Raw genomic sequence first — 26,525 nt, 5'->3', positions numbered from 1 at the left:
TACTCTTTTTGGGGGTAAAATGGGAAAAAGGGACATTTTTCATTTTTATTGGGGGAGGGGATTTTTCACTTTTTTTTCACTTTTTATTTAAAAAATTTTTTTTTTACACTTTTTATGTCCCCATAGGGGACTATCAATAGCAATCAGTTTATTGCTAATACTGTTCAGCGCTATGCATAGGACATAGCATTGATCAATACTATCGGCTCTCTTCTGCTCTGATCTGCTCGATCTCAGACCAGAGCAGAAGACCTGAGAGCCATTATAGATGATGGGATCCCCGTGGCAGAGCTGCGGGCAATCTAATCATCTATTTTAACATGCGCATTGCTGCAGATGCAGTGATCTGTATTGATCACGGCATCAGAGGGGTTAATGGCGGACATCCGCGCGATCGCGGATGTCGGCCATTACCGGCGGGTCCTGCCGGGACCTGCCGTGTATGACACAAACACCACTCCGATGCTCGTGGTCATACACAGGTCGTAAATGTACGTCCTGGTGCGCTAAGTACCTCTGCACCAGGATGTACATGCCCCGTGTCTGGCCCAGGAGAAGCTGAGAAGCTGTGCCCAACCTTGGACCATGTATAGGATAACGGTGCCATGGCGTCACGCAGTGATCAGGTATTCTTACTAACACCCCCACATATTCACTAGAGATCAGTGACATCACTGAGAATACAACCTATCCATTCACTAGAGATCAGCAGTGAGAATACAGATTGGTGCATAATCGCCTGCTATAATTGTTTGCTTGTTGTTCTGATGCTACCTATAGGAATCCTTTGCATTCTACGCACTGTGAAAAATAGTTTTAAGGGGCTGTAAAGGTATGCCCCATATCCCACCATATTCAGATGAACAATAAGCTGGTCTGATCAGGGAAAATTGTTCTGTCTCTGCAATTTTTTGTTCTTTTTAGCTAGAAAGCAATAGACCAGTGTCTCCCAACCACAGTAACAAACCTCCTCCACATATAATTACCTAACTACTGGGGTGATACATTGTAACAAACCTCCTCCACATATAATTACCTTACTACTGGGGTGGCACACTGTAACAGCCCCCTCCTTGTGTACTTTACTTACTACTGAGGTGACACACTGTAACAAACCTCTTTCTTATGTAATCTCCTTACTAATGGGGTGACACACTGTAACAAACCTCTTTCTTATGTAATCTCCTTACTACTTGGGTGACACACTGTAACAAACTTCCTTCTCATGTAATCTCCTTACTACTGGGGTCACACACTGTAACAAACCTCCTTCTCATGTAATCTCCTTACTACTGGGGTGACACACTGTAATGTAACAAACCTCCTCTGTATGTAATCTCCTTACTACTGGGGGGGGGGGGGGGGACACTGTAACAAACCTCCTCCTCATTTAATCTCCTTACTACTGTGGTGACACACTGTAACAAACCTCCTCCGTATGTAATTACCTTACTACTGGCGTGACACATTGTATGGGTGGGGGCCTTGTGTGTACTGGCACTGCGCTTCTCAAGCTGGCTAAAGAATGCAGATTATTTTGGTACAACGTTTGTGCATGCTGGACGGGTGCTTCAGATCCTGGCTGGCTACTAACTTTTCTTGCAGTGGGCAGAATGGCACCTCCCATCAAGATGGCACACTAGGTGGTTGCCTATTTTACTTATAGGCAGAACCGACCCTGAGGAAAACTATCAGCCTGTTCACCCACACTAAACCCAATACACTGGGTTATAATGTGGGTGAACAGGAGTCCAACGAGGAGTCACTTACTAAAATCCCGTAGGTCCTGAGATATGTCCCCCCAGAAGATCCTCTGCTAAATTCAGTGAACTGTGCACTGGAGGTGGGGCCCCGCTGGCTCAATTTACATATTCATGGTCTGTGACTCTACATCCTAGTGACGTGGAGTCGCTGGTCACGTAAGCGTTCTGCTCTTTGCATAGAGCGGATGCACCGACTGACTATAGAGCGCTCACCTGACCAGTGACTCCACGTTACTAGGACGTGGTCACAGACCATGAATATGTAAATTGTGCCGACGGAGCCCCGCCTCTAGCCTGCAATTCACTGAATTTCGCAGAGGATCTTCTGGGGGACATATCTCAGGACTTACTGGACGTATTTTAGTAAGTGACTCCTTGTTGGACTCCGGTTCACCTGCACTATAACACAGTGTATTGATGAATGAATTATAGGGAAAACTTAGATTAAGAATAGATGATAAGGACTTTAGTGTGACAATGGTTAAATCAGTGTTTCCCATCCGGTGTGCATACAGCTGTTGCAAAACTACAACTCCCAGCATGCCCGGACAGCCAAAATCTTCAAATATAACTCTTAAATGTAAATATACAGTAAAAGTCAAATAATACTTAATAGATAATGTTAGTTAATTTTTATATGACATCCATATAGGGAAAACATCGCAGGTTATGAATAGATGGTAAGGACTTTACTAGTGTAGTTTCCCGACGTGCCTGGACAGCCAAAGACTAAAACTATACCTCTTATAACAAGAAATAGAATAATAATATATTGTAAATATATAGAAAAATTTTTTATAATACTTAACAGAGAATGCTAGGTAATTTTTATATGACATCCATATAGGGAAAACTTTCCAGATTAGGAATAGATGATAGGGACTTTACTAGTGTGAGGATGGTTAAGTCAGTGTTTCCTAACTGGTGTGCCTCCAGCTGTTGCAAAACTACAACTCCCAAATTGCCCGGAAAGCCAAAGCTAACTAAATATAACTATTAAATATAAATATACAGTAAAAAAAATTATAATACTTAAAAGATAATGTTAATTTGGATATGACATCCATATAGGGAAAACGTTCCAGATTATGAATAGACAATAAGGACTTTACTAGTTTATTTCCCAACCGGTGTGCCCCCAGCTGTTGCAAAAGTACAACTCCCAAAAAGCCTGGATAGCCAAAGGCTACAACTATACCTCTTATAACAAGAAATAAAATAAAAATATATAGTAAATATACAGTAAAAATAAAATAAAACTTAACAGAGAATGTTAGGTCAATTTTATATGACATCTGTGGTACCCCTTGGGGGGTGTTGGTAGTGGGGGTATTGTTTCGGTAAATGAGGGGTTAATGTTAACCCTATAGTTCGTGACGCCAGGCTGAGGGCTAGTATGCTGAGGTAATTCTCCGGCCTATCGCCGCCCTTCCCAGTAACAATAGGTGCATGTAATAAAATGACTGAAGATCCACAAAGTAGTTGAACTTTAACTTGAAGAACTTTACTTAGATGATTGCGGTACATCCAATGAACAATAACAGTCTCAGGCAAACAGTCTCTATATATCTCAATGACTGACAATTGTTGCGGACCTTGAATGAAATTAAAGTCTCTGAATTTAGGGTAATTATTGCAGTTCCGTCCGGATTTAGGGGATAGATAAGGTCCGGTGATCCTGCAGAGTGCTTAGGGATTGATACACTCGCGATCCTGAATATATTAGCCATTGCCGCAAGGCTCAGGCCTAACTCACTGCGATAGACACCTGCGCAGATCCTGCTCGTTTGACAGCCCGGGAACAAGAGAGCGAACAATGGCCGCCGCTCCCTTATATGGGCAGGGGCGGGGCGAATCTGATTGGTCCGAACATCTGTCATTCACTGTTACACAGTGTGATGGGATTGACTACGTCACAGGGACCTCCAAAGGTCCTAAAGCAGAAATACCATAGAGTTCACCTAACCACGTGACCCGCAGGTCCTGCTACGCCACAGACAGGTAATTAACTATTTATAGGCATTGATATCATATTTGCATGCTTCCTAAGTAAGCTATTAGTGCAATAACTATCTGGATGAGAGGTGACCAGGGGTGAACTAGACAATGGGGACCCCGATGCCCTAAGGGGACCCACATATGCAGGAACCGGATAGGATATGGTACCAGGACACCACACATCCATATACTAGTGTGAGGATGGTTAAATCAGTGTTTCCCAACTGGTGTGCTTCCAGCTGTTGCAAAAACTACAACTCCCAGCATGCCCAGACAGCCAAAGACTTCAACTCTAATGCTTAAATATAAATATACAGTAAAAATAAAATACTTAATAGATAATGTTAGTTAATTTTTATATGACATCCATATAGGGAAAACATCCCAGATTATGAATAAATGATAAGAACTTTACTAGTTAATTTCCCAACCGGTGTGCCTCCTGCTGTTGGAAAACACAAATTACAACTGTAGTTACCATAAAAGAAACAATGGAATCTTGCACCATTGGTTATGTGCCTACACTTAGTATGTTATATAACTATTCGAGCGAGATGTCTAAGACACGTGGTAGTGCGGTCACAATCACGTCAGTAGACTGCGCATCTTCATCCAGTGATCACTGTCAATTAAGAACCTAACTTGCATGGCTAAATGTCATGAAGCTCAATGCTGTGCATTGATGTGCACCCATTAATCTTGATCCATTGACAGATAAGGTCATGACCTTGTGTCCTATTATACATTATCTCCATGGCAAGAAGAAGCTACTTATTAATGGGAGGGCTAAAGCATGAATCCCTTGTTAACATGCATCTAAAGCTGGAGATGGATTTCTTGGTAGTGCAACTTTTTCAGCAGGGCTTAAAGGGGTACTCCGGCCATAAGACATCTTATCCCCTATCCATAGGATAGGGTATAAGATGCATGATCGCAGGGGTCCCACCGCTGGGGACCCCCACAATCTTTCATGCAGCACCCCGCTATCATCAGCCTCTGGAGCGAACATCGCTGCTGGTCTGATGACTCACGATCATGGGGCCGGAGTATCGTGATGTCACGGCCCCGCCCCCATGTGATGTAATGCTCCGCCCCCTCAAGGCAAGCCTATGGGAGGGGGCGTGGTTGCTGTCACGACCCCTCTCATAGGCTTTCATTGAAGGGCGGAATGTGACGTCACAATACTCAGGCCCCGTGATCATGATTCATCAGACCCAGATGATTCAGGCAGATGATAGCGGGGTGCTGCATGAAAGATTGCAGGGGTCCCCAGTGGCAGGACCCCCGCCATCAGGCATCTTATCCCCTATCCATTGGGGGATCAGAAAGTTAAACAGATTTGTAAATTCCTTCTATTTAAAAATCTTAATCCTTCCAGTACTTTTCAGCTGCTGTATGCTCCACAGTTCTTTTCTTTTTTAATTTAGTTTCTGTCTGACCACAGTGCTCTCTGCTGTCACCTCTGTCCATTTTAGGAACTGTCCAGAGCAGGAGAAAATCCCCATAGTAAACCTATCCTGCTCCGGACAGTTCCTGACATGGCCAGAGGTGTCAGCAGAGAGCACTGTAGTCAGACTGTGGTCAGACTGTAGTATACAGCAGCTGATAAGTACTGGAAGGGTTAATATTTTTTAATACAAGTAATTTACAAATCTGTTTAAGTTTCTGGCACCAGTTGATTTTAAAAAAAATATATTTTTCAGCAGAGTAACCCTTTAAGTTCTGCCGGAAAGCATGGGAATGGAGTTCCTGCGCTTTTTTCACAGCAAAGACTGGGGGGGCACAGGTATGATGAGCAGTCAGTGTCCTGTTATACATAAGTTCCCCAATTTCTTTGCATCCTTGCCCGATGTTCGTTTAGAGTGTTGGATTCCACGCCGGAGGCTTGTGATGTCATAGCCGCGTCCCGCTCGTGCCGTTGGGGCCACGCCCCCTCAATGCAAGTCCAGCGGCGGGACCCCCACAATCAGACATCTTATCCCTTATCCTTTGTATAGGGTATAAGAGGTCTAGGGGCTGAATAAGAGACTGTTTCTTTCTCTGGCAGCACATGTGAATTCCCCGGCTATTTAATATGAGTTCCTCGCACGTATTATGCTGATGATAACATTCTTCAGATCAGATCAAATAATTGTAATGATGGGGAATAATATCCTGTATTTGCACGTTACAAAGGCTACTGATGGCTCTTATGAGATTCAGACAGGAATTAAACTCCATTAAAGTTCACCATCTGATCTCTGGCACTTCAGAGAGGTGAGGATATTGTAGAGTGTCTGAAGGCATAATGTTCTTGCATTTACCATTTTACAATTAAATATAATTTGTACTTTTTTAAGAATTTAAAGGGGCACTCCAGTGCTCCAGCGTCTTGAACATTTTGTTCAGAACGCTCGGAGTCGGAGGCCATGATCGTGAAGTCACGGCCATGCCCCCCCTCTATTCATATCTATGGGAGCAGGCGTGTCGGGAGACACCCCCCCCCCCTCCCATAGACATGAATAGAGGGGGCATGGCCAGATGTCACGAGGGGCGTGACCGTGAAGTCACAACCACTGCTGCAGGAACTCTGTTTGTTTAAAATGCCGGGTGCTGCGAGAGATCACGGGGTGCCCTAGCAGCGGGACTCCCACGATCAGACATCTTATCTCCTATCATTTGGATAGGGGATAAGATGTCTAGCAACGGAGTACCCCCTTTATAGAAACAGTCCAGGACAATGCTGCATTGTGCCCAGCGATATGTTTTCTATTCTATTCAAATGGAATAGAGTGAAGACCACCTCTTTAAGGAGACCAGATCTTGTGTGACAGATTTTGAATCCTTGAAGTTCCGCTGGCGGTTGCCGAACGGGGAGGAAAAAAACAGGGAATTTTTGTGGCGCACCCAGAGAACCATGGATGCCGTTGGTTAGATTATAGTTTATTACCATAGACAACGCGTTTTGAGAGCGGTCCACTCTCTTTTTCAAGTCCTTTACAGAAATGACATACAATCAATGCTTTATACATAAAAGATTTGAAAAAACCCGGGAGTTCTGCAGGATGGGTGACGTAACGCACCCCAGCATCACATCCTGTTCACACAGGTAAGTTTGTGTGGCCAATCAGAGCATAGTATAGGTGTATAAAAAAAAAAGATGGATAAAAAAGGTTTATATAAAGGGGACATCAGCTGGAAAATACAGTTAAAAAAGGCAATTGGACAGATTATGAATCCACCATACAGTGTGCATTGTACATTTGCTTTGAGAAGACCATCCCCCCAATTAAAGGGGTATTCCAGGATTTTTTTTTATTTGACTATGCTACAGAGGCTGTAAAGTTAGTGTAGTCCATAATATAGTGTCTGTACCTGTGTGTGACGGTTTTCTCACAATTCTTATGTGATTTTCACCCCAATATTTATTTTTATCAGCATAGAAAATGACTGTTGTCTCAGATTTTTCCCAGCTTGCAATGTGGCTGAGACCTGACTCACTAGTCAGCTGATGACAGGGAGCCTGTCTGCTTCAATGGGTGGAAGTGATCGCTTGGTGGGAGAGAGATCAATCTGCAACTAATGCAACAGCTGTAGGCACCCTGATTAAAAACCACAGGTCTTTTGTTTCAATGGGTGGGGTGGCTGATGTGTGGGAGGGAGGAAGATGGAATTGTGGGATTTGTAGTCAAAAAAAGAAAAGTCAAACAGGAAATACCAGTTCACAAAAAGCTAGCCACAGTGTTATGGTAATCTCACAACATAGCCATTTATCCCCAAGACAAGCGCAGATCCTTCCTAAGCATGTCCATTACTGTCTGCAAGATACGTACGAAAATCACCTTATGGTGGAGAACCCCTCAAAAAGGTTTTAAGAGGTTATTCGTGCCTTTACCTGTAGGTATATGTAGCCAGAAATGAGCAGCTCGATATAAACCCCTTCTCTCCCAGTACTATGATCACTCTGATCCTGAACTTTTGTCTAGAATGGAATTGCTCTACAACTGTATACTTTAGTCCCGCAGAGATATCACACGTTCTCGGTCAGTTGTCATGGCTGGCCCCATTCCATACAGGCCAATTTACAAAGTCATATTTACAGGACAGAAAAACATAGGAAAACCATTACATGCAGCATGACCTGTATAAAAAAGGTAATTCACATACGACATTCATGCGTGACTGGCAATTTATTCCCAATTTCATTAAACACATCGTACATATAGAGAAAGCAGGTCATTTCGATAGAAACACGTCTACTCTACAATTCTGAGAAAATTATGGGCTGGAAAATCTATGTTATTGCAATTATCTGATAATCGGTAGGCTGGAAAAAGAACAAGTCTATCAACAAATCTGTAGGTTAATAACACCCTTCATGGAATACGCACAGCACCAGGGCCCCCGAGATGCAGATGTAGCCCCTATTCTGCTGCAACTCCATCATATAATTATCCCTTGTAAGCAATCAGCAGGTAGGTGCACATATCTGTTGTTAATCTCCATACGTGTGATGGAAATAAAATCTTCTTTTATGTTGTGCACATATGTTATTTTAGCTATTGCCTTAAGTAATTATAAGACTGGAGTATAGGAGCTCAGCACGTGTGGCTGCTTTTCTATGTTCACTAATAGCATCTGACATAAATTACACTTTTTATCAGCAAATCCTGTTTACAGGATCCTGTTGCCTTGAATGGGCACGGTCACTTACAAAAACCTTTGATATTTCACAGGGACATGTGAAAAGTTTTGATCAGTCTGGGTCTTGGTGCTGAGACCCTTTCCAATCAGGAGAACAAGCGCTGCTCCATAGAATTATAATGGAGAGAAAAGACAGAGATCACTAAGGACTTTACACCAAAAGGAACAAATGTTAGCACAATGCACTCTGGTTTTAAATTTAACATTTTTTTTTCATGCTTCCAATGTTAAATGGGTTATCTGGCCAAAGACCTCTTATCCCATATCCAAAGGATAGGGGATAAGATGTCTGATCACGGGGGGCCCGCCGCTGGGACCGCCTGCGATTTCCATGCAGCACCCAGCAGTCACGCCCCGTCCCATAGACAGGAATGGAGGGGGCGTGAAGTCACAAGGGGGCGTGGCATTACGTCACGTTTCCAGTCCCGGAAAGAAAGTGCTTTCCGAGACTGAAGATGCAGCCCCGCATAGAATGTGGGTGCTGCACAGAGATCGCAGGGGGTCCCAGCGGCGGGCCCCCCACGATCAGACATCTTATTCCCTATCCTTTGGATAGGGGATAAGATGTCTTTGGCCAGATAACCCCTTTAAATATTGTACTTCTAAACTTGACATTGCAAATTACTGTTACAGTGGTCCCTCAGGTTACTTTATTATTTGGTTCCAGGATGAATATTGTATATTGAAACCATTGTATGATCACTATGGCCTCGGGAGTGAACCCCAATGCCACGCACTTGTCCAGACTCATTCTTCTGATCGAGACCCAGACTGATCAAAACTTTTGACATTTATATTTCTGCACCAGGCGCAAAGGCATGTAATAAGAGGCGTGCACCTTCTAGTAAATTCAACAAGGCAAAAATGGACAGAGCTACACTAATGTACATTGCACCTAGTAGAACTCCCCCTTTGTCTCCAGCCAATGTCTAGCCTCAACAGGCTTATTAAAAACTCCTCCCACTTGACTACCTGGTACAACAATAAGGTTTTTTGGACCCTGAATGCTGTGAAGTGGGTAATCTCTCCCAGGGCTGGTTCAAGGAGTTTTGCCACTCTAGGCAAAATCTAATTTTGCCGCCCAATGACCCCTGCCATTGGCATCCCCCTTTGACACGCCCCCCCCTTACTATTGGGGGACACACTGTAACAAACCTCCTCCCCATGTAATCACCTTACTACTTGGGTGACACACTCGTAACAAACCTCCTTCTCATGTAATCACCTACTACTGGGGTGACACACTGTAACAAACCTACACCTCATGTAATCTACTTACTACTGGGGTGACACACTGTAACGAACCTCCTTCTCATGTAATCACCTACTACTGGGGTGACACACTGTAACAAACCTACACCTCATGTAATCTACTTACTACTGGGGTGACACACTGTAACAAACCTACACCTCATGTAATCTACTTACTACTGGGGTGACACACTGTAACAAACCTCCTTCTCATGTAATCACCTACTACTGGGGTGACACACTGTAACAAACCCCCTCCTCATGTGACGATGGTGCTGGCTGGGCGGGTGCTGCAGATGACTGGTGGATGCTTCAGATGCTGGCTGGTTATTAACTTTCTTGCAGCAGGCAGAGAGGCGACCCAATCAAGAAGGCGCTCTAGGCGGCTGCCTATTTTGCCTATATGCAGAACCAGCCCTGATCTCCCCTGTATGTCTTGCCCTTTATCTGGCATATTTTCTGGCCATGTCTACCTATTTACTGCCTGGCAAGACCATGTGCCTGTCTCCCCTTGTGAAGGAACTCCACCTGCACAGACCTCTTCCTGTTCGACCACCATCTGAAACTGCTGTCCTGGTGCTGTGTTTTTGTGGGTCAAGTGAGTAGTTCAAAATGTTAAACTCATGTTAAAATGTTAAAATCTATAACTCGTGAGCAGGCGTGTCTATTAATTCAGCCCTAAACTTACTAAAAAATATGCTACCTAATATATAAAAACAATTTAGTTTCTTTTCCCATGTATGACATATACACTATAGTAATAGAAATGAAGGTAGGACACAAACACAACCATCACCTTGACTTCCATGTCCGCAGATGTGTACAGTTCAAGTCTTTTCCAATACATTTTCCATCATATTTAATCCTAAAACATAAAGCATAATATATTGAATTTAGGAACCTGTTTCCTACAGCTCAATAAGAATCTGAGTCTTTATGTGTAATAGTCTATAGCAGTTATACTGAAAGGGGCAGAAATATCAATAACGTTAAAACAGACTGAATTATGTTGAGCAATGTCTTCAATAAATTCTTATTAAATGATACATCAATCTTCATAAATATCTATAATGCTACAGATTTAGATAGAACAAGGTCTGCATCATATCTGCCTGTTATCAGTGCTCCACAAGACAGGCTTTGCCAGGTGTAGAAGCCAAAGGTTTGGATCCAACAATGATACACTGTAGGGTCAGGTCCGCACTGCTGCTGGGAAATCTGCATGCCTGATCCTACACATCACTAGGATTAGGGTTTTACATGCCTTAACATTAGGGTTGCCACCTGGCTGGTATTTTACAGGCACAGCCAGTATTTTGACCACCCTGACAGTATTTTTATATACACCATATACTATACCAGTGTTTCCCATACCAGAGCGCCTCCAGCTGTTGCAAAACTACAACTCCCAACATGCCCAGGCAGCCAACGGTTAACCCCTGGTTGGGAAACACTGACCTATACTATTTTTTTTTTTTAAGAGCCGAGGAACATGCTCTCGAAACACCCAAAGTGCAAGAAAAAGTGCAAACGTGTTACACAAAAAAAAACGTGAACAGAGGATGCGGTCTATCGCAAGCCCTTCTCCGAAAGGAGAGAGGCCCCCCAACAAACCTTACCCTTCGCCTCCGGACCAAAAGGTACCTGCTGCTAGGTTCCAGGTTCGATGTCCCTTTTCGCCGAAGCTACTAAGGGACCACAAATGCTCCCGGCATCCCCCTAGGCGTTAGCCAAGGTATCTGCCTGCAGAGCCGATAACGGTCGGTACCCTGCCAGAGCAGGAGTACCCGGGGTATTTGCAGGGAGGTGCGGAACCTAATGGCCACACACACCACCTAGACCGCCAGGAGGGACACCCAGAAGGGCTACCGCATCCTAACAATCCTGTGAACACGCAAAAAGTGACACAGTGAGACAAAAAGAAATAAATAAGTGAATGTGTGCAGACATACTGCCCGGACATCCGGCCGGATCTATAAAAATTTCTCTGATCCTAGCCAGAAGGCCGGGAATCAAGAGGTGAGTGCCACAAATATGAAGAGATTATGGTGCCTGTGCTTCAACTCAGTGAGTTAATCCTCACAGTGAGTTTCGGCACCTCGGGGGTCACCACTCCCCGAGGAACTAAAGTACCTCGCCTCTCAGCCTCATGGCGAGACCCGGAGGAAGCAGGTCACATCAGGGCAGCCGTCAGGCTGATTCCTCAGAACCAGCCCCGGAACGCCCCGGTACACCTGCTCCCTACCATGCAGCACCCATCCCCACCAGCTCCATACTGGCGTCGCCTGCCACCAGCACTAAACTGATAAGAACAGATACTACACTTGATCTTAGCCAAAAGGCCGAGAAGCGACTACTACTATATAGTCCAATGTGCTGGGAGTTGTAGTTTCCGTTTGGGGCAGCTACTGAGCCACAGGCTGTATCAGGGCATTCTGGAAGTTGTAGTTAGTAACTAACTGCAACTCCTGATTTTAATTTAAAAAAGCGATCAAAAAGTCACATCAAAACAAAAATGGTACTGTTAAAAACTACAGATCGGGGCGCAAAAAATAAGCCCTCATACAGGCCAGTATAAATGAAAATTAAAAAGTTATAGGGGTGGTCAGAATAGGACAAAATTTCCCCCACATGTGTGTATTCTGTGTTGTCACGCATATATAATTAATTATGCAAATTAGCATGGCTGGTGTCTTTTTAAAAGAAAGGTGGCAACCCTACTCATGTCATGTCATACAGTTGTATGTGAGATGTTGTATGTTCTACACTGTATTTATTATTGCTTTTACCCTGGTTTTGTGATGTACATTTGTGACACAGTTTGTCTCCGATGCTGTTTAGAGACTTTTCATTGCGACTTTTTCATTAGAAGGGTTTTCAAAAAGAACATACCAAGTGGTGATTTCACTTGATGTTATGCAGTAGTCAGAAATTTATGATGTGTGACTTTTGTCGCAACTGCCCTTACTTAGGCGCTAATCTACACCAGCTTACAAATCTAACTGCAAACAGGCAAACCGTCCCACAGGATAAAAAGTCTCACAAAAAGTTGTAGAGGGTCACCATACATAGTGGTATACTGAAGTAAGAAATGTGATCAGACCCAGATTTATCACTTGCCCTGCACCATGTGATACATTTGGTGTAGGTACACAGTTTCCACCACATGAATTAATGGGGTAAAAAGACGTTCACCTACACCACTCTTGATGAATACCCCGTGTCTTTAACCTCTTAAGGACTCATGACGTACCGCTGCGTCATGAGTCCGCTCTTGATCTATGACGCAGGGCCACGGCGTGGCCCCGCGTCATAGCGGGTCGGGCCCGGCCTCTAACAACAGCCGGGACCCGTGGCTAATAGTGTGCGGCACTGATCGCAGTGCGGTGCGCTATTAACCCTTCAGACGCGGCAATCAAAGTTGATCGCCGCATCTGAAAACGAAAGTAAACCATTCCCGGCAGCTCAGTCGGGCTGATCGGGACATCGCAATAAAATCGCGATGTTCCGATCAGCTGGGACGCAGGCGGAGGTCTCCTTACCTCTCTCCGCGGCGTCCGATCGTCAATTGATTGCTCCAAGTCTGAGCTACAGGCTTGAGCAATCGACCGCCTATCTGACTGATCCCTGCAAAGCTATGGCTTTGCAGGGATCAGCATAGGAGATCAGTGTGTGCAGTGTTATAGGTCCCTATGGGAGCTATAACACTGCAAAAAAAAATTTGAAAAAAAGTTAACAAAGGTCATTTAACCCCTTCCCTATTAAAAGTTTGAATCAACCCCCGTTTCCCATAAAAAAAAAACTGTGTAAATAAAAATAAACATATGTGGTATCGCCGCGTGCGAAATTGTTCGAAATATAAAAATATATCGTTAATTAAATTGCGCGGTCAATGGCGTGTGTGCATAAAAATTCCAAAGTCCAAAATAGTGTATTTTTGGTCACTTTTTATATCATGAAAAAATGAATAAAAAGCGATCAAAAAGTCCGATCAATACAACAATGGTACCGATAAAAACTTCAGAACACGACGCAAAAAATTAGTCCTCATATCGGCCCGTACGAGGAAAAAAACGTTATATAGGGGTTAGAATATGAGAATTTTTTACATATACATTTTCCTGCATGTAGTTATGATTTTTTTCCGAAGTACGACAATATCCAACCTATATAAGTAGGGTATCATTTTAACCGTATGGACCTACAGAATAAAGATAAGGTGTTATTTTTACCGAAAAATGCACTGCGTAGAAACGGAAACCCCCAAAAGTTACAAATGAAATTTTTTCTTCAATTTTGTCGAACAATGATTTTTTTTTTTTCGTTTCGCAGTGGATTATTTGGTAAAATGACTAATGTCCCTGCAAAGTAGAATTGGTGGTGCAAAAAATAAGCCATAATATGGATTTTTAGGTGCAAAAATTAAAGCGTTATGATTTTTGGAAGGTGATGAGGAAAAAATGAAAATGCAAAAACGGAAAAATGCTGAGTCCTTAAGGGGTTAAAACTGTAGGAACCTTCTAATAGGGCAGTGGAGCCTAGCCTAGCCCCCTCTTCAGGATAGAGTTAGTGTAGTGTAATGCATGACGGTTCAGAGAAAGGAGCTCATGGTTAACAGTTCTTTGTCTGTCTATGGACTGGAAAGCCATGGAGCCAAGGACCTCACAGCCCTCAATTAGGCAATGGGCCTCTGACCTGGCTTTGCACCCCAGCAGCTAAAATGCTACATATTTTGGGGATCTACAGCTGGAAATTGCAGTGGTTAAACTCCTGCACCCCGCACTTGGGAATTGCAGTATTAGAGACTGACTGAAGAGTAGTTGCATGTCAAGTAGTTACTTTCCTGTATCTTGAGAGAGAAACCTGATCAAGATTAAAAACTTGCTTGGAACCATGTTAAACATTTTTGTGCCTCCATCTCACAGTGGAACAACTGTTTCCAAGTTATCCTAGTCTCTGGCTGATTTTTTTTGCACCTCACCAGCACAGACACCCTAACCTACATTAGCCAAGTTATATTACACTTGGTCTTAGGGGTAGAGATGAGCAGGGCAATGAAATAAGCCCCTAAACACATTTATAACACTGCCTAAGAGCTCTAAAACCCTGCATAACTGCTAAGGATGAATTAAAGTGTTATGTTATGCGCTCTGGCCACACACGCTGACCGTGAGCGCATGGTCCTAGGGCTGGGCGGTATTGCCAAATATGTGTATCACGGTATTTTTGTAACTTATGGCAGTTCCATGGTATATAACGGTATTCCCCCCTCTCACTCCCCCCCCCCCCTCAAAAACTTTTAAAATTATTAGCCCAGCGCTGTCCCCATCAGGGTTAATATTCACGTCACCCGCAAGCGCTGCCTGTTCGTTCTCCTGTTTGTTGTGGCTGCCGGTGCTGACACTCCATACTGTGCGGTATCCCTATGCTCGGGCTGCAAAAGGTGAACAAAAATAAACTAACGCATGTTCCGACGTCGGACTTACGCTGGCTTCTTACATGACAGTGCGCTCAACCTATCACCGGCCGAGGCGGAACATCGCTGTGGCCGGTGATAGGCTGACGGCTTTCCGACGTTCCATTCCCTAGGAAGCAAGTCCGGACCGACGGGGAAGGTGAGTAAAGGAACACTGTCAGATATTTTCTCCCGCACTATCCACAGTACTGATGGATAGTGTGGGAGACGCTGATTAAAACGAGCCCTACCTTGCCCGGATCCGCCCGGCCATTCACCCGCAATTGTAGTTTTGTATCTTGCTGTAACTGGCACGGACGGGGCTTCTGCACTGATGTCAGCGCCGCTTATGAATATTCATCCCCCCTCCCTCCAGCTCTCCCTCTCTTCGCCGCTCCTAACTGGAGGGAGGGGGGATGAATATTCATAAGCGGCGCTGACATCAGTGCAGGAGCCCTGCCCGTGTCAGTACTGTGGATAGTGCGGGAGAAAATATCTGACAGTTTTCCTTTAAAGTTTATTTTGTTTACCTTTTGCAGCCCGGGCATAGGGATACAGTATAGAGCAGTGGTCTTCAACCTGCGGACCTCCAGATGTTGCAAAATTACAACTCCCAGCATGCCCGGACAGCCGTTGGCTGTCCGGGCATGCTGGGAGTTGTAGTTTTGCAACATCTGGAGGTTGAAGACCACTGGTGTAGAGTGTCAGCGCCGGTTACCGCAACAAACAGGAGGACGAGGAGGGCAGCGCTTGCGGGTGACATATGTGAGTTGACATATGTGAGTAGTACCCCGATGGGGACAACGTAGCGCTGGGCTAATAATTGGGTAAAATTCATATCGTGCTGCACAAAAATTTCTTTATTCGGTATGAACCAGTATACCGCCCAGCCCTACATGGTCGCCTTACCTTCTGCTGCCGACGCGGCTGGGACTCGCATTGCTGGACGTGCCCGCATGCGAGCCCCAGTCCGTCACTCTCCGGGTGTTTCTCCTGCCTCTGCCTCTTTGCTCCGGCGCGCGTGTCACCGCCCCCTAGGGCGCGCACGCGATGGATCTTTAAGATTTAAAGGACCAGTACGCTCATTAGTGTAATCCACCTGTGGCTCATTTATAAATTCCTCCACCCTCCTCAGTTCCCTGCCGGATCTTTGTTGCCTTCTGCCTTTGAGATAGCGTTCCTCTGCATTGCCTTGCCGTGAATCAGATCTCTTGCTCTTGTGACTTGACCTTGCTCCTCTGCCGCCTGCCTACTGAACTCCTGCTTCGCTTTGACTACGCTACTGTGCCGCCTGCCCTGACCTTCTGCTATCCAGACTACGAGTTGCCTTATCCCTCCTGCGCCTCGGATCTCCTCAGCCGCCGGTGTGGTCGAGCCGTGCCAGGGGTAGCGACCTGGGTGCCGCCTGCAGCAGCAAGTCCATCCCGCTTTGCGGTGGGCTCTGGTGAAAACCAGCGGCACCTTAGACTCCACTCCCTGGTACGGTCTGAGTCATCTGCCACACAGCGGATCCACATCCACCGGGGTTCCTGTCTTCAGAAACGTGAGTGTTACATAAAGTAGTTCTAAAGTGGTTTTATGGCTCAATTATGGCAAAAAGCAGTAACCCGTGGTAACTAATAGCTTGTTTAACTCACTAGCAGATTTTTTTGTGCTTATTGACACTTAAATAAAGCTGGTTGTTGGTAGATGCCTGCCAGTGTTAAAATGCACACAGAGGTGGTATCAGAAGACAAACTGGTTTGCTAAGAGTGGAGTATAGGTTTCTTTGTGGGTTTTAAGTCCCTACATTTTTTCCCACTGTATTTACTAAGGTTTCCCTACATTTTTTTTTATTTATTTTTTTTACACATGCTCTGATCTGTCGGGTTTTCCTCAGCTGAAATCCACCACATTTTCTGTGGAAACCTTAGTAAATATGTTGTTGTTTTTGTGAAAATGTTTAATTTAATTAGTAAAATGGAGAGTTAGTCAGGTTTTTTTTTTTTTATTCTGGCGCACATTCTGGTGCAAACAGAATTTCGGGTGCAATGCTCAAGAATCTGGCGCACAACTCGACAAAACATGTCGGGTTTGCAATAGTAAATGAGGGCAATTCTTTTCCAAGAATGTCAAAAACTTACTCTTTTTGGGAGTAGCAACAGGTTCTAAGTCTGGCGGGGGGGGGGGGGGGGGGGGAACGGCATGGATTTTTCCAAGTGTTCCAAAAAGTTTCCCTTTTTGGAAGATGAAACAGAATTGGTGTCCAAATATAGTGAAAAAGAATTAGATTGTGTATAAAAAGATGTAAAAGTAATTATTTTTGAAAAGCTGTAATAACATTTTTTGGGGGACCTGGGGTTGTGTATGTGTAGGCCTGGTTGAAAGTAGCACCAGCAAGAGTGACTTTTCACATACAGGAATTTTTACATACCACTGCATTTGTATGTACCAAAAAAGTTTGTTTTGCAGTGGCCACGTCCCCTCAATGCAAGTCTATAGGAGGGGGCGTTACACAATGATGTCACAAGGGGGCATGGCCGTAACGTCACAAGCCCCCGGTGCCACAACCAGCGTTCTAAACGAACCCCTGTGCTGCACAGAGATCTCAGGGGTCCCAGTGGCGGGACCCCTGCGATCAGACATCTTATCCCCTATCCAAAAGATGTTTTAGGGGCGAAGTACCCCTTTAAGCACAATGAACCACATTTATGCATTTAGTCACACCAAGTCTGACCATTTGGTAAAAAGTGCCTATACAATGCAATATTTCTTGTCATCATTGTTACTAAGGCTTATGCATGCAATTCATGAAAGGCTGTGCAACATTTTGAAAAAATGAATCCCAGCCACATTAAGAAACATTACACACCATGATAAATCCTCCTGTGCTTGTGCTTTAATTTCCTAAAACTAAATTTTTTCTGTCATTTTTCAGCCCAATTTATGCAACCATTGCACAATCACAGTAACACAGCCCCATTTTTCTACAAAAATCATAGTATAACCACAGAAAAAACAGCTGAAATACAAAAGATTTAAACACAGCCTCAGAAGGGTGTAACTACTATATATCATGATTTCATAGAGATAGCAGCAATAGCAGCAGTATACAGATTTGAGTTGGGATAAGAAGTATCAGGGAGCAGCCAAAAGGGATCTGATGTCGGGAATTTTAACATAATTATAACTCAATTTTAAATTATGAAATTTGATCATACAAAAATATAAAGATTATTATATGAATTGTCGAAGAATATAAACAACACAATTCAAATCTGAGCTGACTATTTCACAGATATATTAAATTCTTTAGATGTCTATTATGCTAAGAAGCTAGTTTTGCAATATAATTTTAAAATGGAAGTCATATGCAAACACTCCGCCCGCCCACACACTAACTACACACCACATGACTCTGGGTAAGAATTTATAAAGGCACAGTAAAAAGATACATAATCTATAGTACTTAAATTTGGAGGGAAAGATTGTAGAAGCTCCCTTGTGGTAAAATCACATAATAATTAGCTGGTGAAGGAGGAAGGTAAACAAATCTATATGCAATAACTTTACTACAGATCTGAATCACAGATTCTTCTGCAGGTAGAATGTAGGATCCAACTCCTCCTCAGACTACAATCTCAATATAGAGATAATAATTAATTAATCTATTCACCAGACCAAATTGTATCATTTTATTCACATTTTAAAATAAGTCTTACTAAAATGAGAAGCCGATTGTATCTTCAAGATCTAATTTCTGCACCCGGGAAAGCTGGGTTCATTGCACAGTCAGGGGTAGCCAATGTCCTGTCACCCTGTTATCATGAGATCAGATAAAGCCTGGCAGCATTGTGGAATGTCTCCCCTTGACTTTTCATGGTTGTGTCTCTCTCAGGTACCTTTCTAGGAGTGTAACTTTCTGGGGAGTGTATAATATCTCCCCCTCTATTATGAACTACTTCTAAGATCTATGTAGAGTATTTCCTGTAAGTTCTTCCTCTAGGATTTTCCTAAGATGTTCTAGGATTTGGAATGCTCTTTGTGTAACTACATGTGATTTTTACTAGAAGTCTTATTCTGGGTGTGTACAGATACATCTAGTGATGTACCTTGACCAAATATTAACTTCCTTATGGTTTAATGTTAATGTACCTATTCACTAGGTGGCGCTCTGGTATAAGTAATTAGACTTGATTCCCATCAGCTAGTCAAGTGTTAACTTTTTAAGAGTGTCTGACTCACCTGTCATCCATCTATCAAATGTTGACTATATATCAAAAGGACCAAGAAAAGAATAACACCTTCCAGCAATTTAAACTAGTAGTTCCCAGATTTTGCAGCATCAGCACCCTCTTCCAAGACTGCAAATATATGGGAAGACATTAAGACCTGGACTCCACAACATATAGATGTTTGTTTTTGTTCACACAACCACCCATGAAAATTAGAATGTAACATCCCTTCTCATACACATTCAAGAACAGCTAAAACCTAAAGGGGTCCTCTGCTCCTAGAAATCTTATCCCCTATACTTAGGATGTGTGATCGCTGGAATCTCTGGGCCGGTACCCCAGTGTCCTGAACATTTTTGTTCAGAGCACCGGCTTCAGGCAGCCGTGGTTGTGACATCACGCTATGCCCCCTCCATTTATGTCTATGGGAGGGGGCGTGACGGTCATCACACCCCCTCCCATAGACATGAATGAAGGGAGCATGGTTCCAGCCTGGAGATCCTTAGGATAGGGGATAAGATGTCTAGGGGCTGAGTACCCCTTTAAGATCAATGTTCAACCTTGGCATATTATTATTTTCCCTTCCCTTTAGATGCAAAGATTGTGTAACACACTTAATGAGAAGAAAATAATGTTATAAATGTTACACAATGCGCTCCGGTCACTTGCTCTGGCCATGAGCGCATTGCTCCCATCTCCCATGCTGCCGGCGGGGCTGGGATTCGCATCGCAGGACGCACCCGCATGTAAGTCCCAGCCCGTCACTTACCACAGTACTCTGCTGCCTCCTCCACTGTGTCTCGGCTCCGACACGCGTGTCCCCGTCTCCTAGGGCACGCGCGGCGGAGCTTTGAAATTTAAAGGGACAGTACTCCCATAATTATGTGTAACACCTGACACTACTCTATAAGTCACGGCACCTCCCACACTTCCCTGCCGGATCTTCAGTACCCCTAGCCTGAGATTAAGCTTTCCTATTGTCTGTTGCCTATTGTCTGTTCCCGTTTATTTGACCCTTCCACTACGTTATTTGACTACGCACCTTTGCCGCTTGCCCTGACTTTCTGCTGAGTCTGACTACACCTGCGCCTCATCCTTCTGTACCTCGTCTTGCCCAGTTACCTGTGTGGTCGAGTCATATCGGGGGTAGCGACCTGGGTGTCACCTGCCGCAGCAAGCCCATCCTGCCTTGCGGTGGGCTCTGGTGAAGACTAGCGGTACCTTAGACTCTGCTCCCCGATACGGCCCGTGTCATCTGCCACACAGGTTGGAAGATCCACATCCAGCAGCGCTACTACTACTACTACTACCGTGAGTGTTACAATAAATATAAGGTATAACTATTTAAAGTGTATGATTATAAAATAAAATTAAGTATGCATATCCCCGACAATATTTAATTGTGCACATAACTATAACATAGGACCTTATGGATTATTAGTAACATTCTGAAATAAGATTATTTCAGAATAACAAATATTTATCTTTACTACCTTCCTCTATCACCCTCACCCCTTGATGTCTTATGGGACTGTAAAGTTAATGTAGTTTATAATATAAAGCCTGTACCTGCGTTTGATTGATAGTCTCACAATTATTATGTGATCTTTGCCCCGTTGTTAATTTTTAGCAGAATAAAAATCTTTCGCTTTTTCCAGGTTGAAATGTGGCCTGAGGCATTCCATTACTAGTCAGGTGTTGAAAGGGAGCCTGTCTGTATTACAATGCATGGAGTGACCACTGGGTGGTAGAGAGATCATTCTACACAGGGCTGCAGGTAATTGTAGTTTCAAGCACAGCACAGCATGGAAGGGAGCTCAGCTGTGCTGCAATGAGTTGGGTGGCTAATTTGTGGGAGGGAGAAAAGTGACCTTACATTTACAAACAAGGGATCCTGGGACTTGTAGTTGAAGGAAATAAAAATCTAACAGGTAATTTCACACAAAAAGCAGCAGAGTTATGGTTTACTCACAACACAGCCATTTACCCCAAGACAAGCATGGATCCTTCCTAAGCATGTCCATTACGGTCTTGCTTTTGAGGTAACTACTAAAATATCCTTATAATGGATAACCCCTTTAAATAAAACTGTAGAACCAGTGAAGGTGAGTGTACATGAAAAACCAAACAAACAAACAAACCTGGAGTGCTTCTTTAAAGGGCACTTTCCACCAATCTGATAGGTCTGCGCACAGCAGGCTCGACCGGTCCATTATTCTGTATATGCTATTAGTGTTTCTATTCTACATTCTATGTTCTCTTTTGTCCTCCTGCCGTCCTGTTCGATGGGTTCAAAGCAATTAAAGAGCTTTTAGTTGTTCTTAGACAGAGTTGCCTACTGCTAGATGGAACGCTTTCTGCCTTTTGTTTCTATGGTTGTGAGTTTAGAGCGCAGCTTTGATAACTGTGCAGTTTTATGTAAAGGAAGATTGCTGTAGAACAATACAAACACAATGGACTTCAAAACTCAGCGAACTGCCTCAATTTCATACAAGTCTGACACCAATCTTGGTTTTATCACTCATCTCTAACTTCTTGTCTGTGTTAAGGATACAGCCCCATTGTGAGGCTGGGTTCACATCACGTTTTTGCCATACTGTTTTCAATCCATTTTTCTAAAGAAAACCGTATGGCAAAAAAACGGATGGAACAGTATGGAAAAAAGTAAACCGTATGCATTTTTAAACAGTGTACTGTTTTTAAAAGTGCATACAGTTCCGTCAATATTTATAGAAAAAAAAAACATACGTTTTTGAAAATGTTGTCCATTTTTAATGGGAGGGGTCTTGGGTGGGGACTTTAGGATTCAAATGCGCATGTGCAAAGTAAAAAACGTATACGTTTTTCCCGTATGGAACCGTATACATGTGCGTTTCCCATTAACAGTCCATGTTAAAAAAAAGGTATGCGGTTGCAGTACGGTTTTTAAACTGGAAACAAAATGGTGGTCAACCACGGTTTTGACTCCGGTTTAAAAACCGTAGTGCAACCGCATACGTTTTTTTTAACATGGACGTCAATGGGAAACGCACATGTATACGGTTCCATATGGGAAAAACGTATTCGTTTTTACTTTGCACATGCGCATTTGAATCCTAAAGTCCCCTCCCAAGACCCCTCCCATTAAAAATGGACAACATTTTCTAAAGTGTATGGGTTTTTTTTTCTATAAAAACTGACGGAACTGTATGCACTTTTAAAAACAGTATACTGTTTAAAAACGCATATGGTTTACTTTTTCCCATACTGTTCCATCCGTTTTTTTGCCATGTGATTTTCTTTAGAAAAACGGATTGAAAAGAGTATGGCAAAAACGTGATGTGAACCCAGCCTGAAAAGGACGGTCCGGAGCGCCGGTAGGTGAGTGACACCCACCAGACCACACGGGGCACCTTAAATGGCCATCCGGCGGCAGCTGAAGCAGTTTGCGCTGCCGGATAGCTGTTTATGCGATGGCCCCGACATAAAAAAGCATCTTATGTTGATGCTGCCTTCAACATGCGATGGGGTCTGAGAGGCCATTGTATGTTGAAATGATCGTATGTCGGGGCCATCGTAGGTCGGGGGGTCACTGTATGCAGCAGGCTCAGGACCTAAGCCTACTCCATACCCTCCAGCTGTAACTGCTATTGGAAATAGTATCATTGCACACGGGACACTGAAGCCAACCACTGGCCTCAGCGGTCACTTGCACAGTGTACAGCAATGTCAATGGGGCACTTTCAACACATAGGCCAGAATGTCGACGGCAGCGCAGGACTAGGGGCAGGCAAAGAGCTAAGTTTAGATATATTTTTTTATCTTGCTCGTTCCTACTGCCTGGTCATTTTTTATTTTATTATTTTTGAGAAAAGGGCAGAAAACCCCTTAAAAACGTTTTTTTCCAAACATTTTTAAATCCTCCCAAGGAAAAGCAAGAGATTGTAGAGAACAACGTAGACAAATTGCCATGTTTAACATAGTGTTTTGAGGTCCAGTGCAAACAAATACATTATGATGGAAAATGCATACAATGGCTCTGATTTGCTAAGAGTGTTGTGTAGTTTTCTTTGTGGGTTTTAATTCCCTACAATTTTTTTTCCCACGGTATTTACTAAGGATTCCCTACATTTTGCTTTTTTTTTTTTTTTTACACATGCTCTGATCTGTGTGGTTTTCCTTAGTAAGTATGTTGGGTTTTTCTAAAAATGTCGGGGACACGCACCCTTTTCGGCGGCCATGCCAACTTTTCCCAACAACCACGCTCCTTTTTGGGGTTATCTCAGTAAAATGGAGAGTTAGTCAGGTTAACAATAGTAAATCAGGGCCAAAATGTACATAAGAAAAAATATGGTGTATTGTGTCAACGTGGAGTTAAAAAATGCCTTAATGGAATTATCTGCTTTGGAAAATAAGTGACTTGTTGCCGACAAACGATCAGCTGCACTCTGTGAGCATTAAAGGGTACCTTTCATCAAAAAAACTTTTGATATATTATAGATTAATGTATGCAGAATAACTTTCCAATCGCATGTTATTAAAAAATATGCTTCTTTCTATTTAATTTTCCACTTTGAAAAAATGACCACTAGGGGTCTCCCTACCAGTCCTTTTTTATAGATTTCAGACTTATGCTGGAGTCCTAAATCTCAGACTGTATCCGGAACACACACAAACTCACCACTGCTCACTGCCAATGTTGCGCTTGTCTGTGTCCCGGATGCAGTCTGAGATTTAGGACTCCAGCATGAGTCTGAAATCTATAAAAAAAAAAAAAGGACTGGTAGGGAGACCCCTAGTGGTCATTTTTTCAAAGTGGAAAATTAAATAGAAAGAAGCATATTTTTTAATAACATGCCATTGGAAAGTTATTCTGCATACATTAATCTATAATATATCAAAAGTTTTTTTGATGAAAGGTACCCTTTAAAGGGGACTCGGCCAAAATACATCTTATCCCCTCCAGCTCAGCGCCCCAGTCATCCGTGCATGGAGCAAACTCCTCACTGTGCCAGATGACTGGCTACGTACTAGCCGTCATGCCCCCCCATAGACATGAATGAAAGCAGGCATGGTGTCACGAATGCAGAAGCTCCAAGCCTTTGTGTTCCAGACACAGTCAATGTGGGCCCGGAGATCGCGGGGGTCCCCAGCGGCAGGATCCCCGTAATCAGACATCTTATCCCCTATTCTTTGGATAGGGGATAAGATGTTTTTCGGCAAAGTACGCATTAAAGTGTCTAATTTCTATGCAGTGCCACCATAGGGGAAATGAGGTGTTACACAGTGGCTAGGACAGATCTTCTAAAGTTGGAGACACTCTTTGTAGCCGATCTCCACTCTGGCCAAGAGATGAGGATCCTATAAAGCACCCTAAGTCATGTAGAACTTCTATGCAACTGGTTGACGCATGGTAAATAGAAATTCCATGGGGTTTTCCTTAGTAATGTTTTCTTACCTATACCCAGTGGTACAATTGTGACATCTAGTGTGAGACTGAGGGGGAGATTTATCAAAACCTGTGCAGAGAAAAAGCTGACTTGTTGCCCATAGCAACCAATTAGATTACTTTCATTTTTAAAAAGGCCTCTGAAAAATTTTAAAAGCGATCTGATTGGTTACTATGGTCAACTGGTCAACTTTTCCTCTGCACAGGTTTTTTTTATAAATTTCCCTCTGATTTCAAAGGAGGTTGATATTTTTTTTAACTTTTAGTAGGAGGTAATTCAATCTTAGTGATGAAAAAGCCTAATCGGCCATAGTCAATCTTCTCCTATCTATGGGATGTACTTCTTCATGCCGCCATGATGAACATGAATTCTTTCTGGTGTTCTGGTTTGATAGAATGATGTTTCTGTGTTCATTACAGTGATCCCTCAACATACGATGGTAAGGCTGGGTTCACACCACGTTTTTCAAATACGGTTACCGTATACGCTATACGTATACGTTTTCCGCTAAAAAACGTATGGAAAAAACCGTATGCAACCGTATGACTCCAAATTAAAATGCATACGCTTTTTCCCTGTATACCGTTCCAAAACGTACGTACGGTTCTATCCGTGTGCATCAGTTTTTGCCAACGGTTTTGCAATTTTGTTGGAAATAGTTTTCCAGCAATTTAATAAAGTTACTATTGTTCTATTGAAATTCCAATCTGCGCATGTGTCAACTCCAAAAACGGATTAGAAAAACCGTGTGCAACCGTATTCTGAAATTCTGTGTACATAGACAACAATGTTAAAAGAACCGCATACGGTTCGCATACCGTTTTCCAACCGGAGGCAAAAATGTGGTCGACAGCGTTTTTGCCTACGGTTGAAAAATCGGCAAAACCGTATCCGGAATACGGTTTACAATGCATTCTCTATGCATACGGTTTCGGATACGGTCGTATACATTTTTTTGCGGAAAACCGTATACGGTTACCGTATTTGAAAAACGTGGTGTGAACCCAGCCTAATCCGTTCCAAATGAACCATCGTTTGTTGAAACCATTGTATGTTGAGGGATCCGTGCAATGTAAAGTATAGGACAGTGGTCTACAACCTGCGGACCTCCAGATGTTGCAACTACAACACCCAGTATGCCCGGAAAGCCAACGGCTGTCCGGGCATGCTGGGAGTTGTAGTTTTGCAACATCTGGAGGTCCGCAGGTTGAAGACCACTGGTATTGGAGGTTATACTCACCTGTCCCCGCCGCTCCGGACCCGTCACCGCTGCCCTGGATGTCGCCCTCCATCGCTGTTGCCGCTGTCGCTTCTGGACCATTGTAACTTGAAACCAGACTCAACATACAATGTTATGGACAGTCCAGATCTGTGAAACGTGTCAATGAACTGACCAATCAGAATGGACATTCACTGGTAAAACTCCTGTATTACTGAAGCGTATGCACTGACTGGTGTCTCGTAGCGCCCCCTACAGTACAGGGAGGTATTACATGTTCTGTACTCTTTACCTGTATTACTGAAGTGTATGCACTGCCTGCTGTCTGGTAGCGCCCCCTACGGTACAGGGAGGTATTACATGTTCTGTACTACTCTTTGGGCCAGGATTAGCTGCTCCTTTGGACACCAGGTGAGGACGGCTCCATGTTACTTTTTAAGGACATTGTGTGTACTGTAGAGGACCCCGAAGAAGCTCCTGTCCTCTACATAGACCAGTGCTTCCCAAGCAGGG

General features: G+C 43.5%; 1 long non-coding RNA gene and 1 pseudogene across 2 annotated transcripts in view; both read right to left on the bottom strand.

Annotated features, from left to right (window-relative positions):
- LOC130283058 (uncharacterized) overlaps window positions 1-24,889 on the bottom strand; it is a 57,898-nt gene extending 33,009 nt beyond the window's left edge. The window contains exons 1-2 of one of the 2 annotated variants that reach the window (XR_008846599.1): window positions 24,802-24,889; window positions 10,492-10,560 (exon numbers count right to left, since the gene is read on the bottom strand). This is a non-coding gene — a long non-coding RNA (uncharacterized LOC130283058). Of the gene's footprint in view, window positions 1-10,491; window positions 10,561-15,401; window positions 15,473-24,801 lie in introns of those variants that run through there. The other variant, XR_008846598.1, reaches the window with a different exon arrangement.
- On the bottom strand, window positions 11,959-12,049 carry LOC130283732 (U2 spliceosomal RNA; annotated as a pseudogene).
- Window positions 24,890-26,525: the final 1,636 nt, after the last annotated feature.

The sequence above is a fragment of the Hyla sarda genome, chromosome 7, assembly GCF_029499605.1.
Source record: "Hyla sarda isolate aHylSar1 chromosome 7, aHylSar1.hap1, whole genome shotgun sequence".
Classification (NCBI taxonomy): domain Eukaryota; kingdom Metazoa; phylum Chordata; class Amphibia; order Anura; family Hylidae; genus Hyla; species Hyla sarda.
This window is presented reverse-complemented; position numbering and strand designations above follow the sequence as displayed.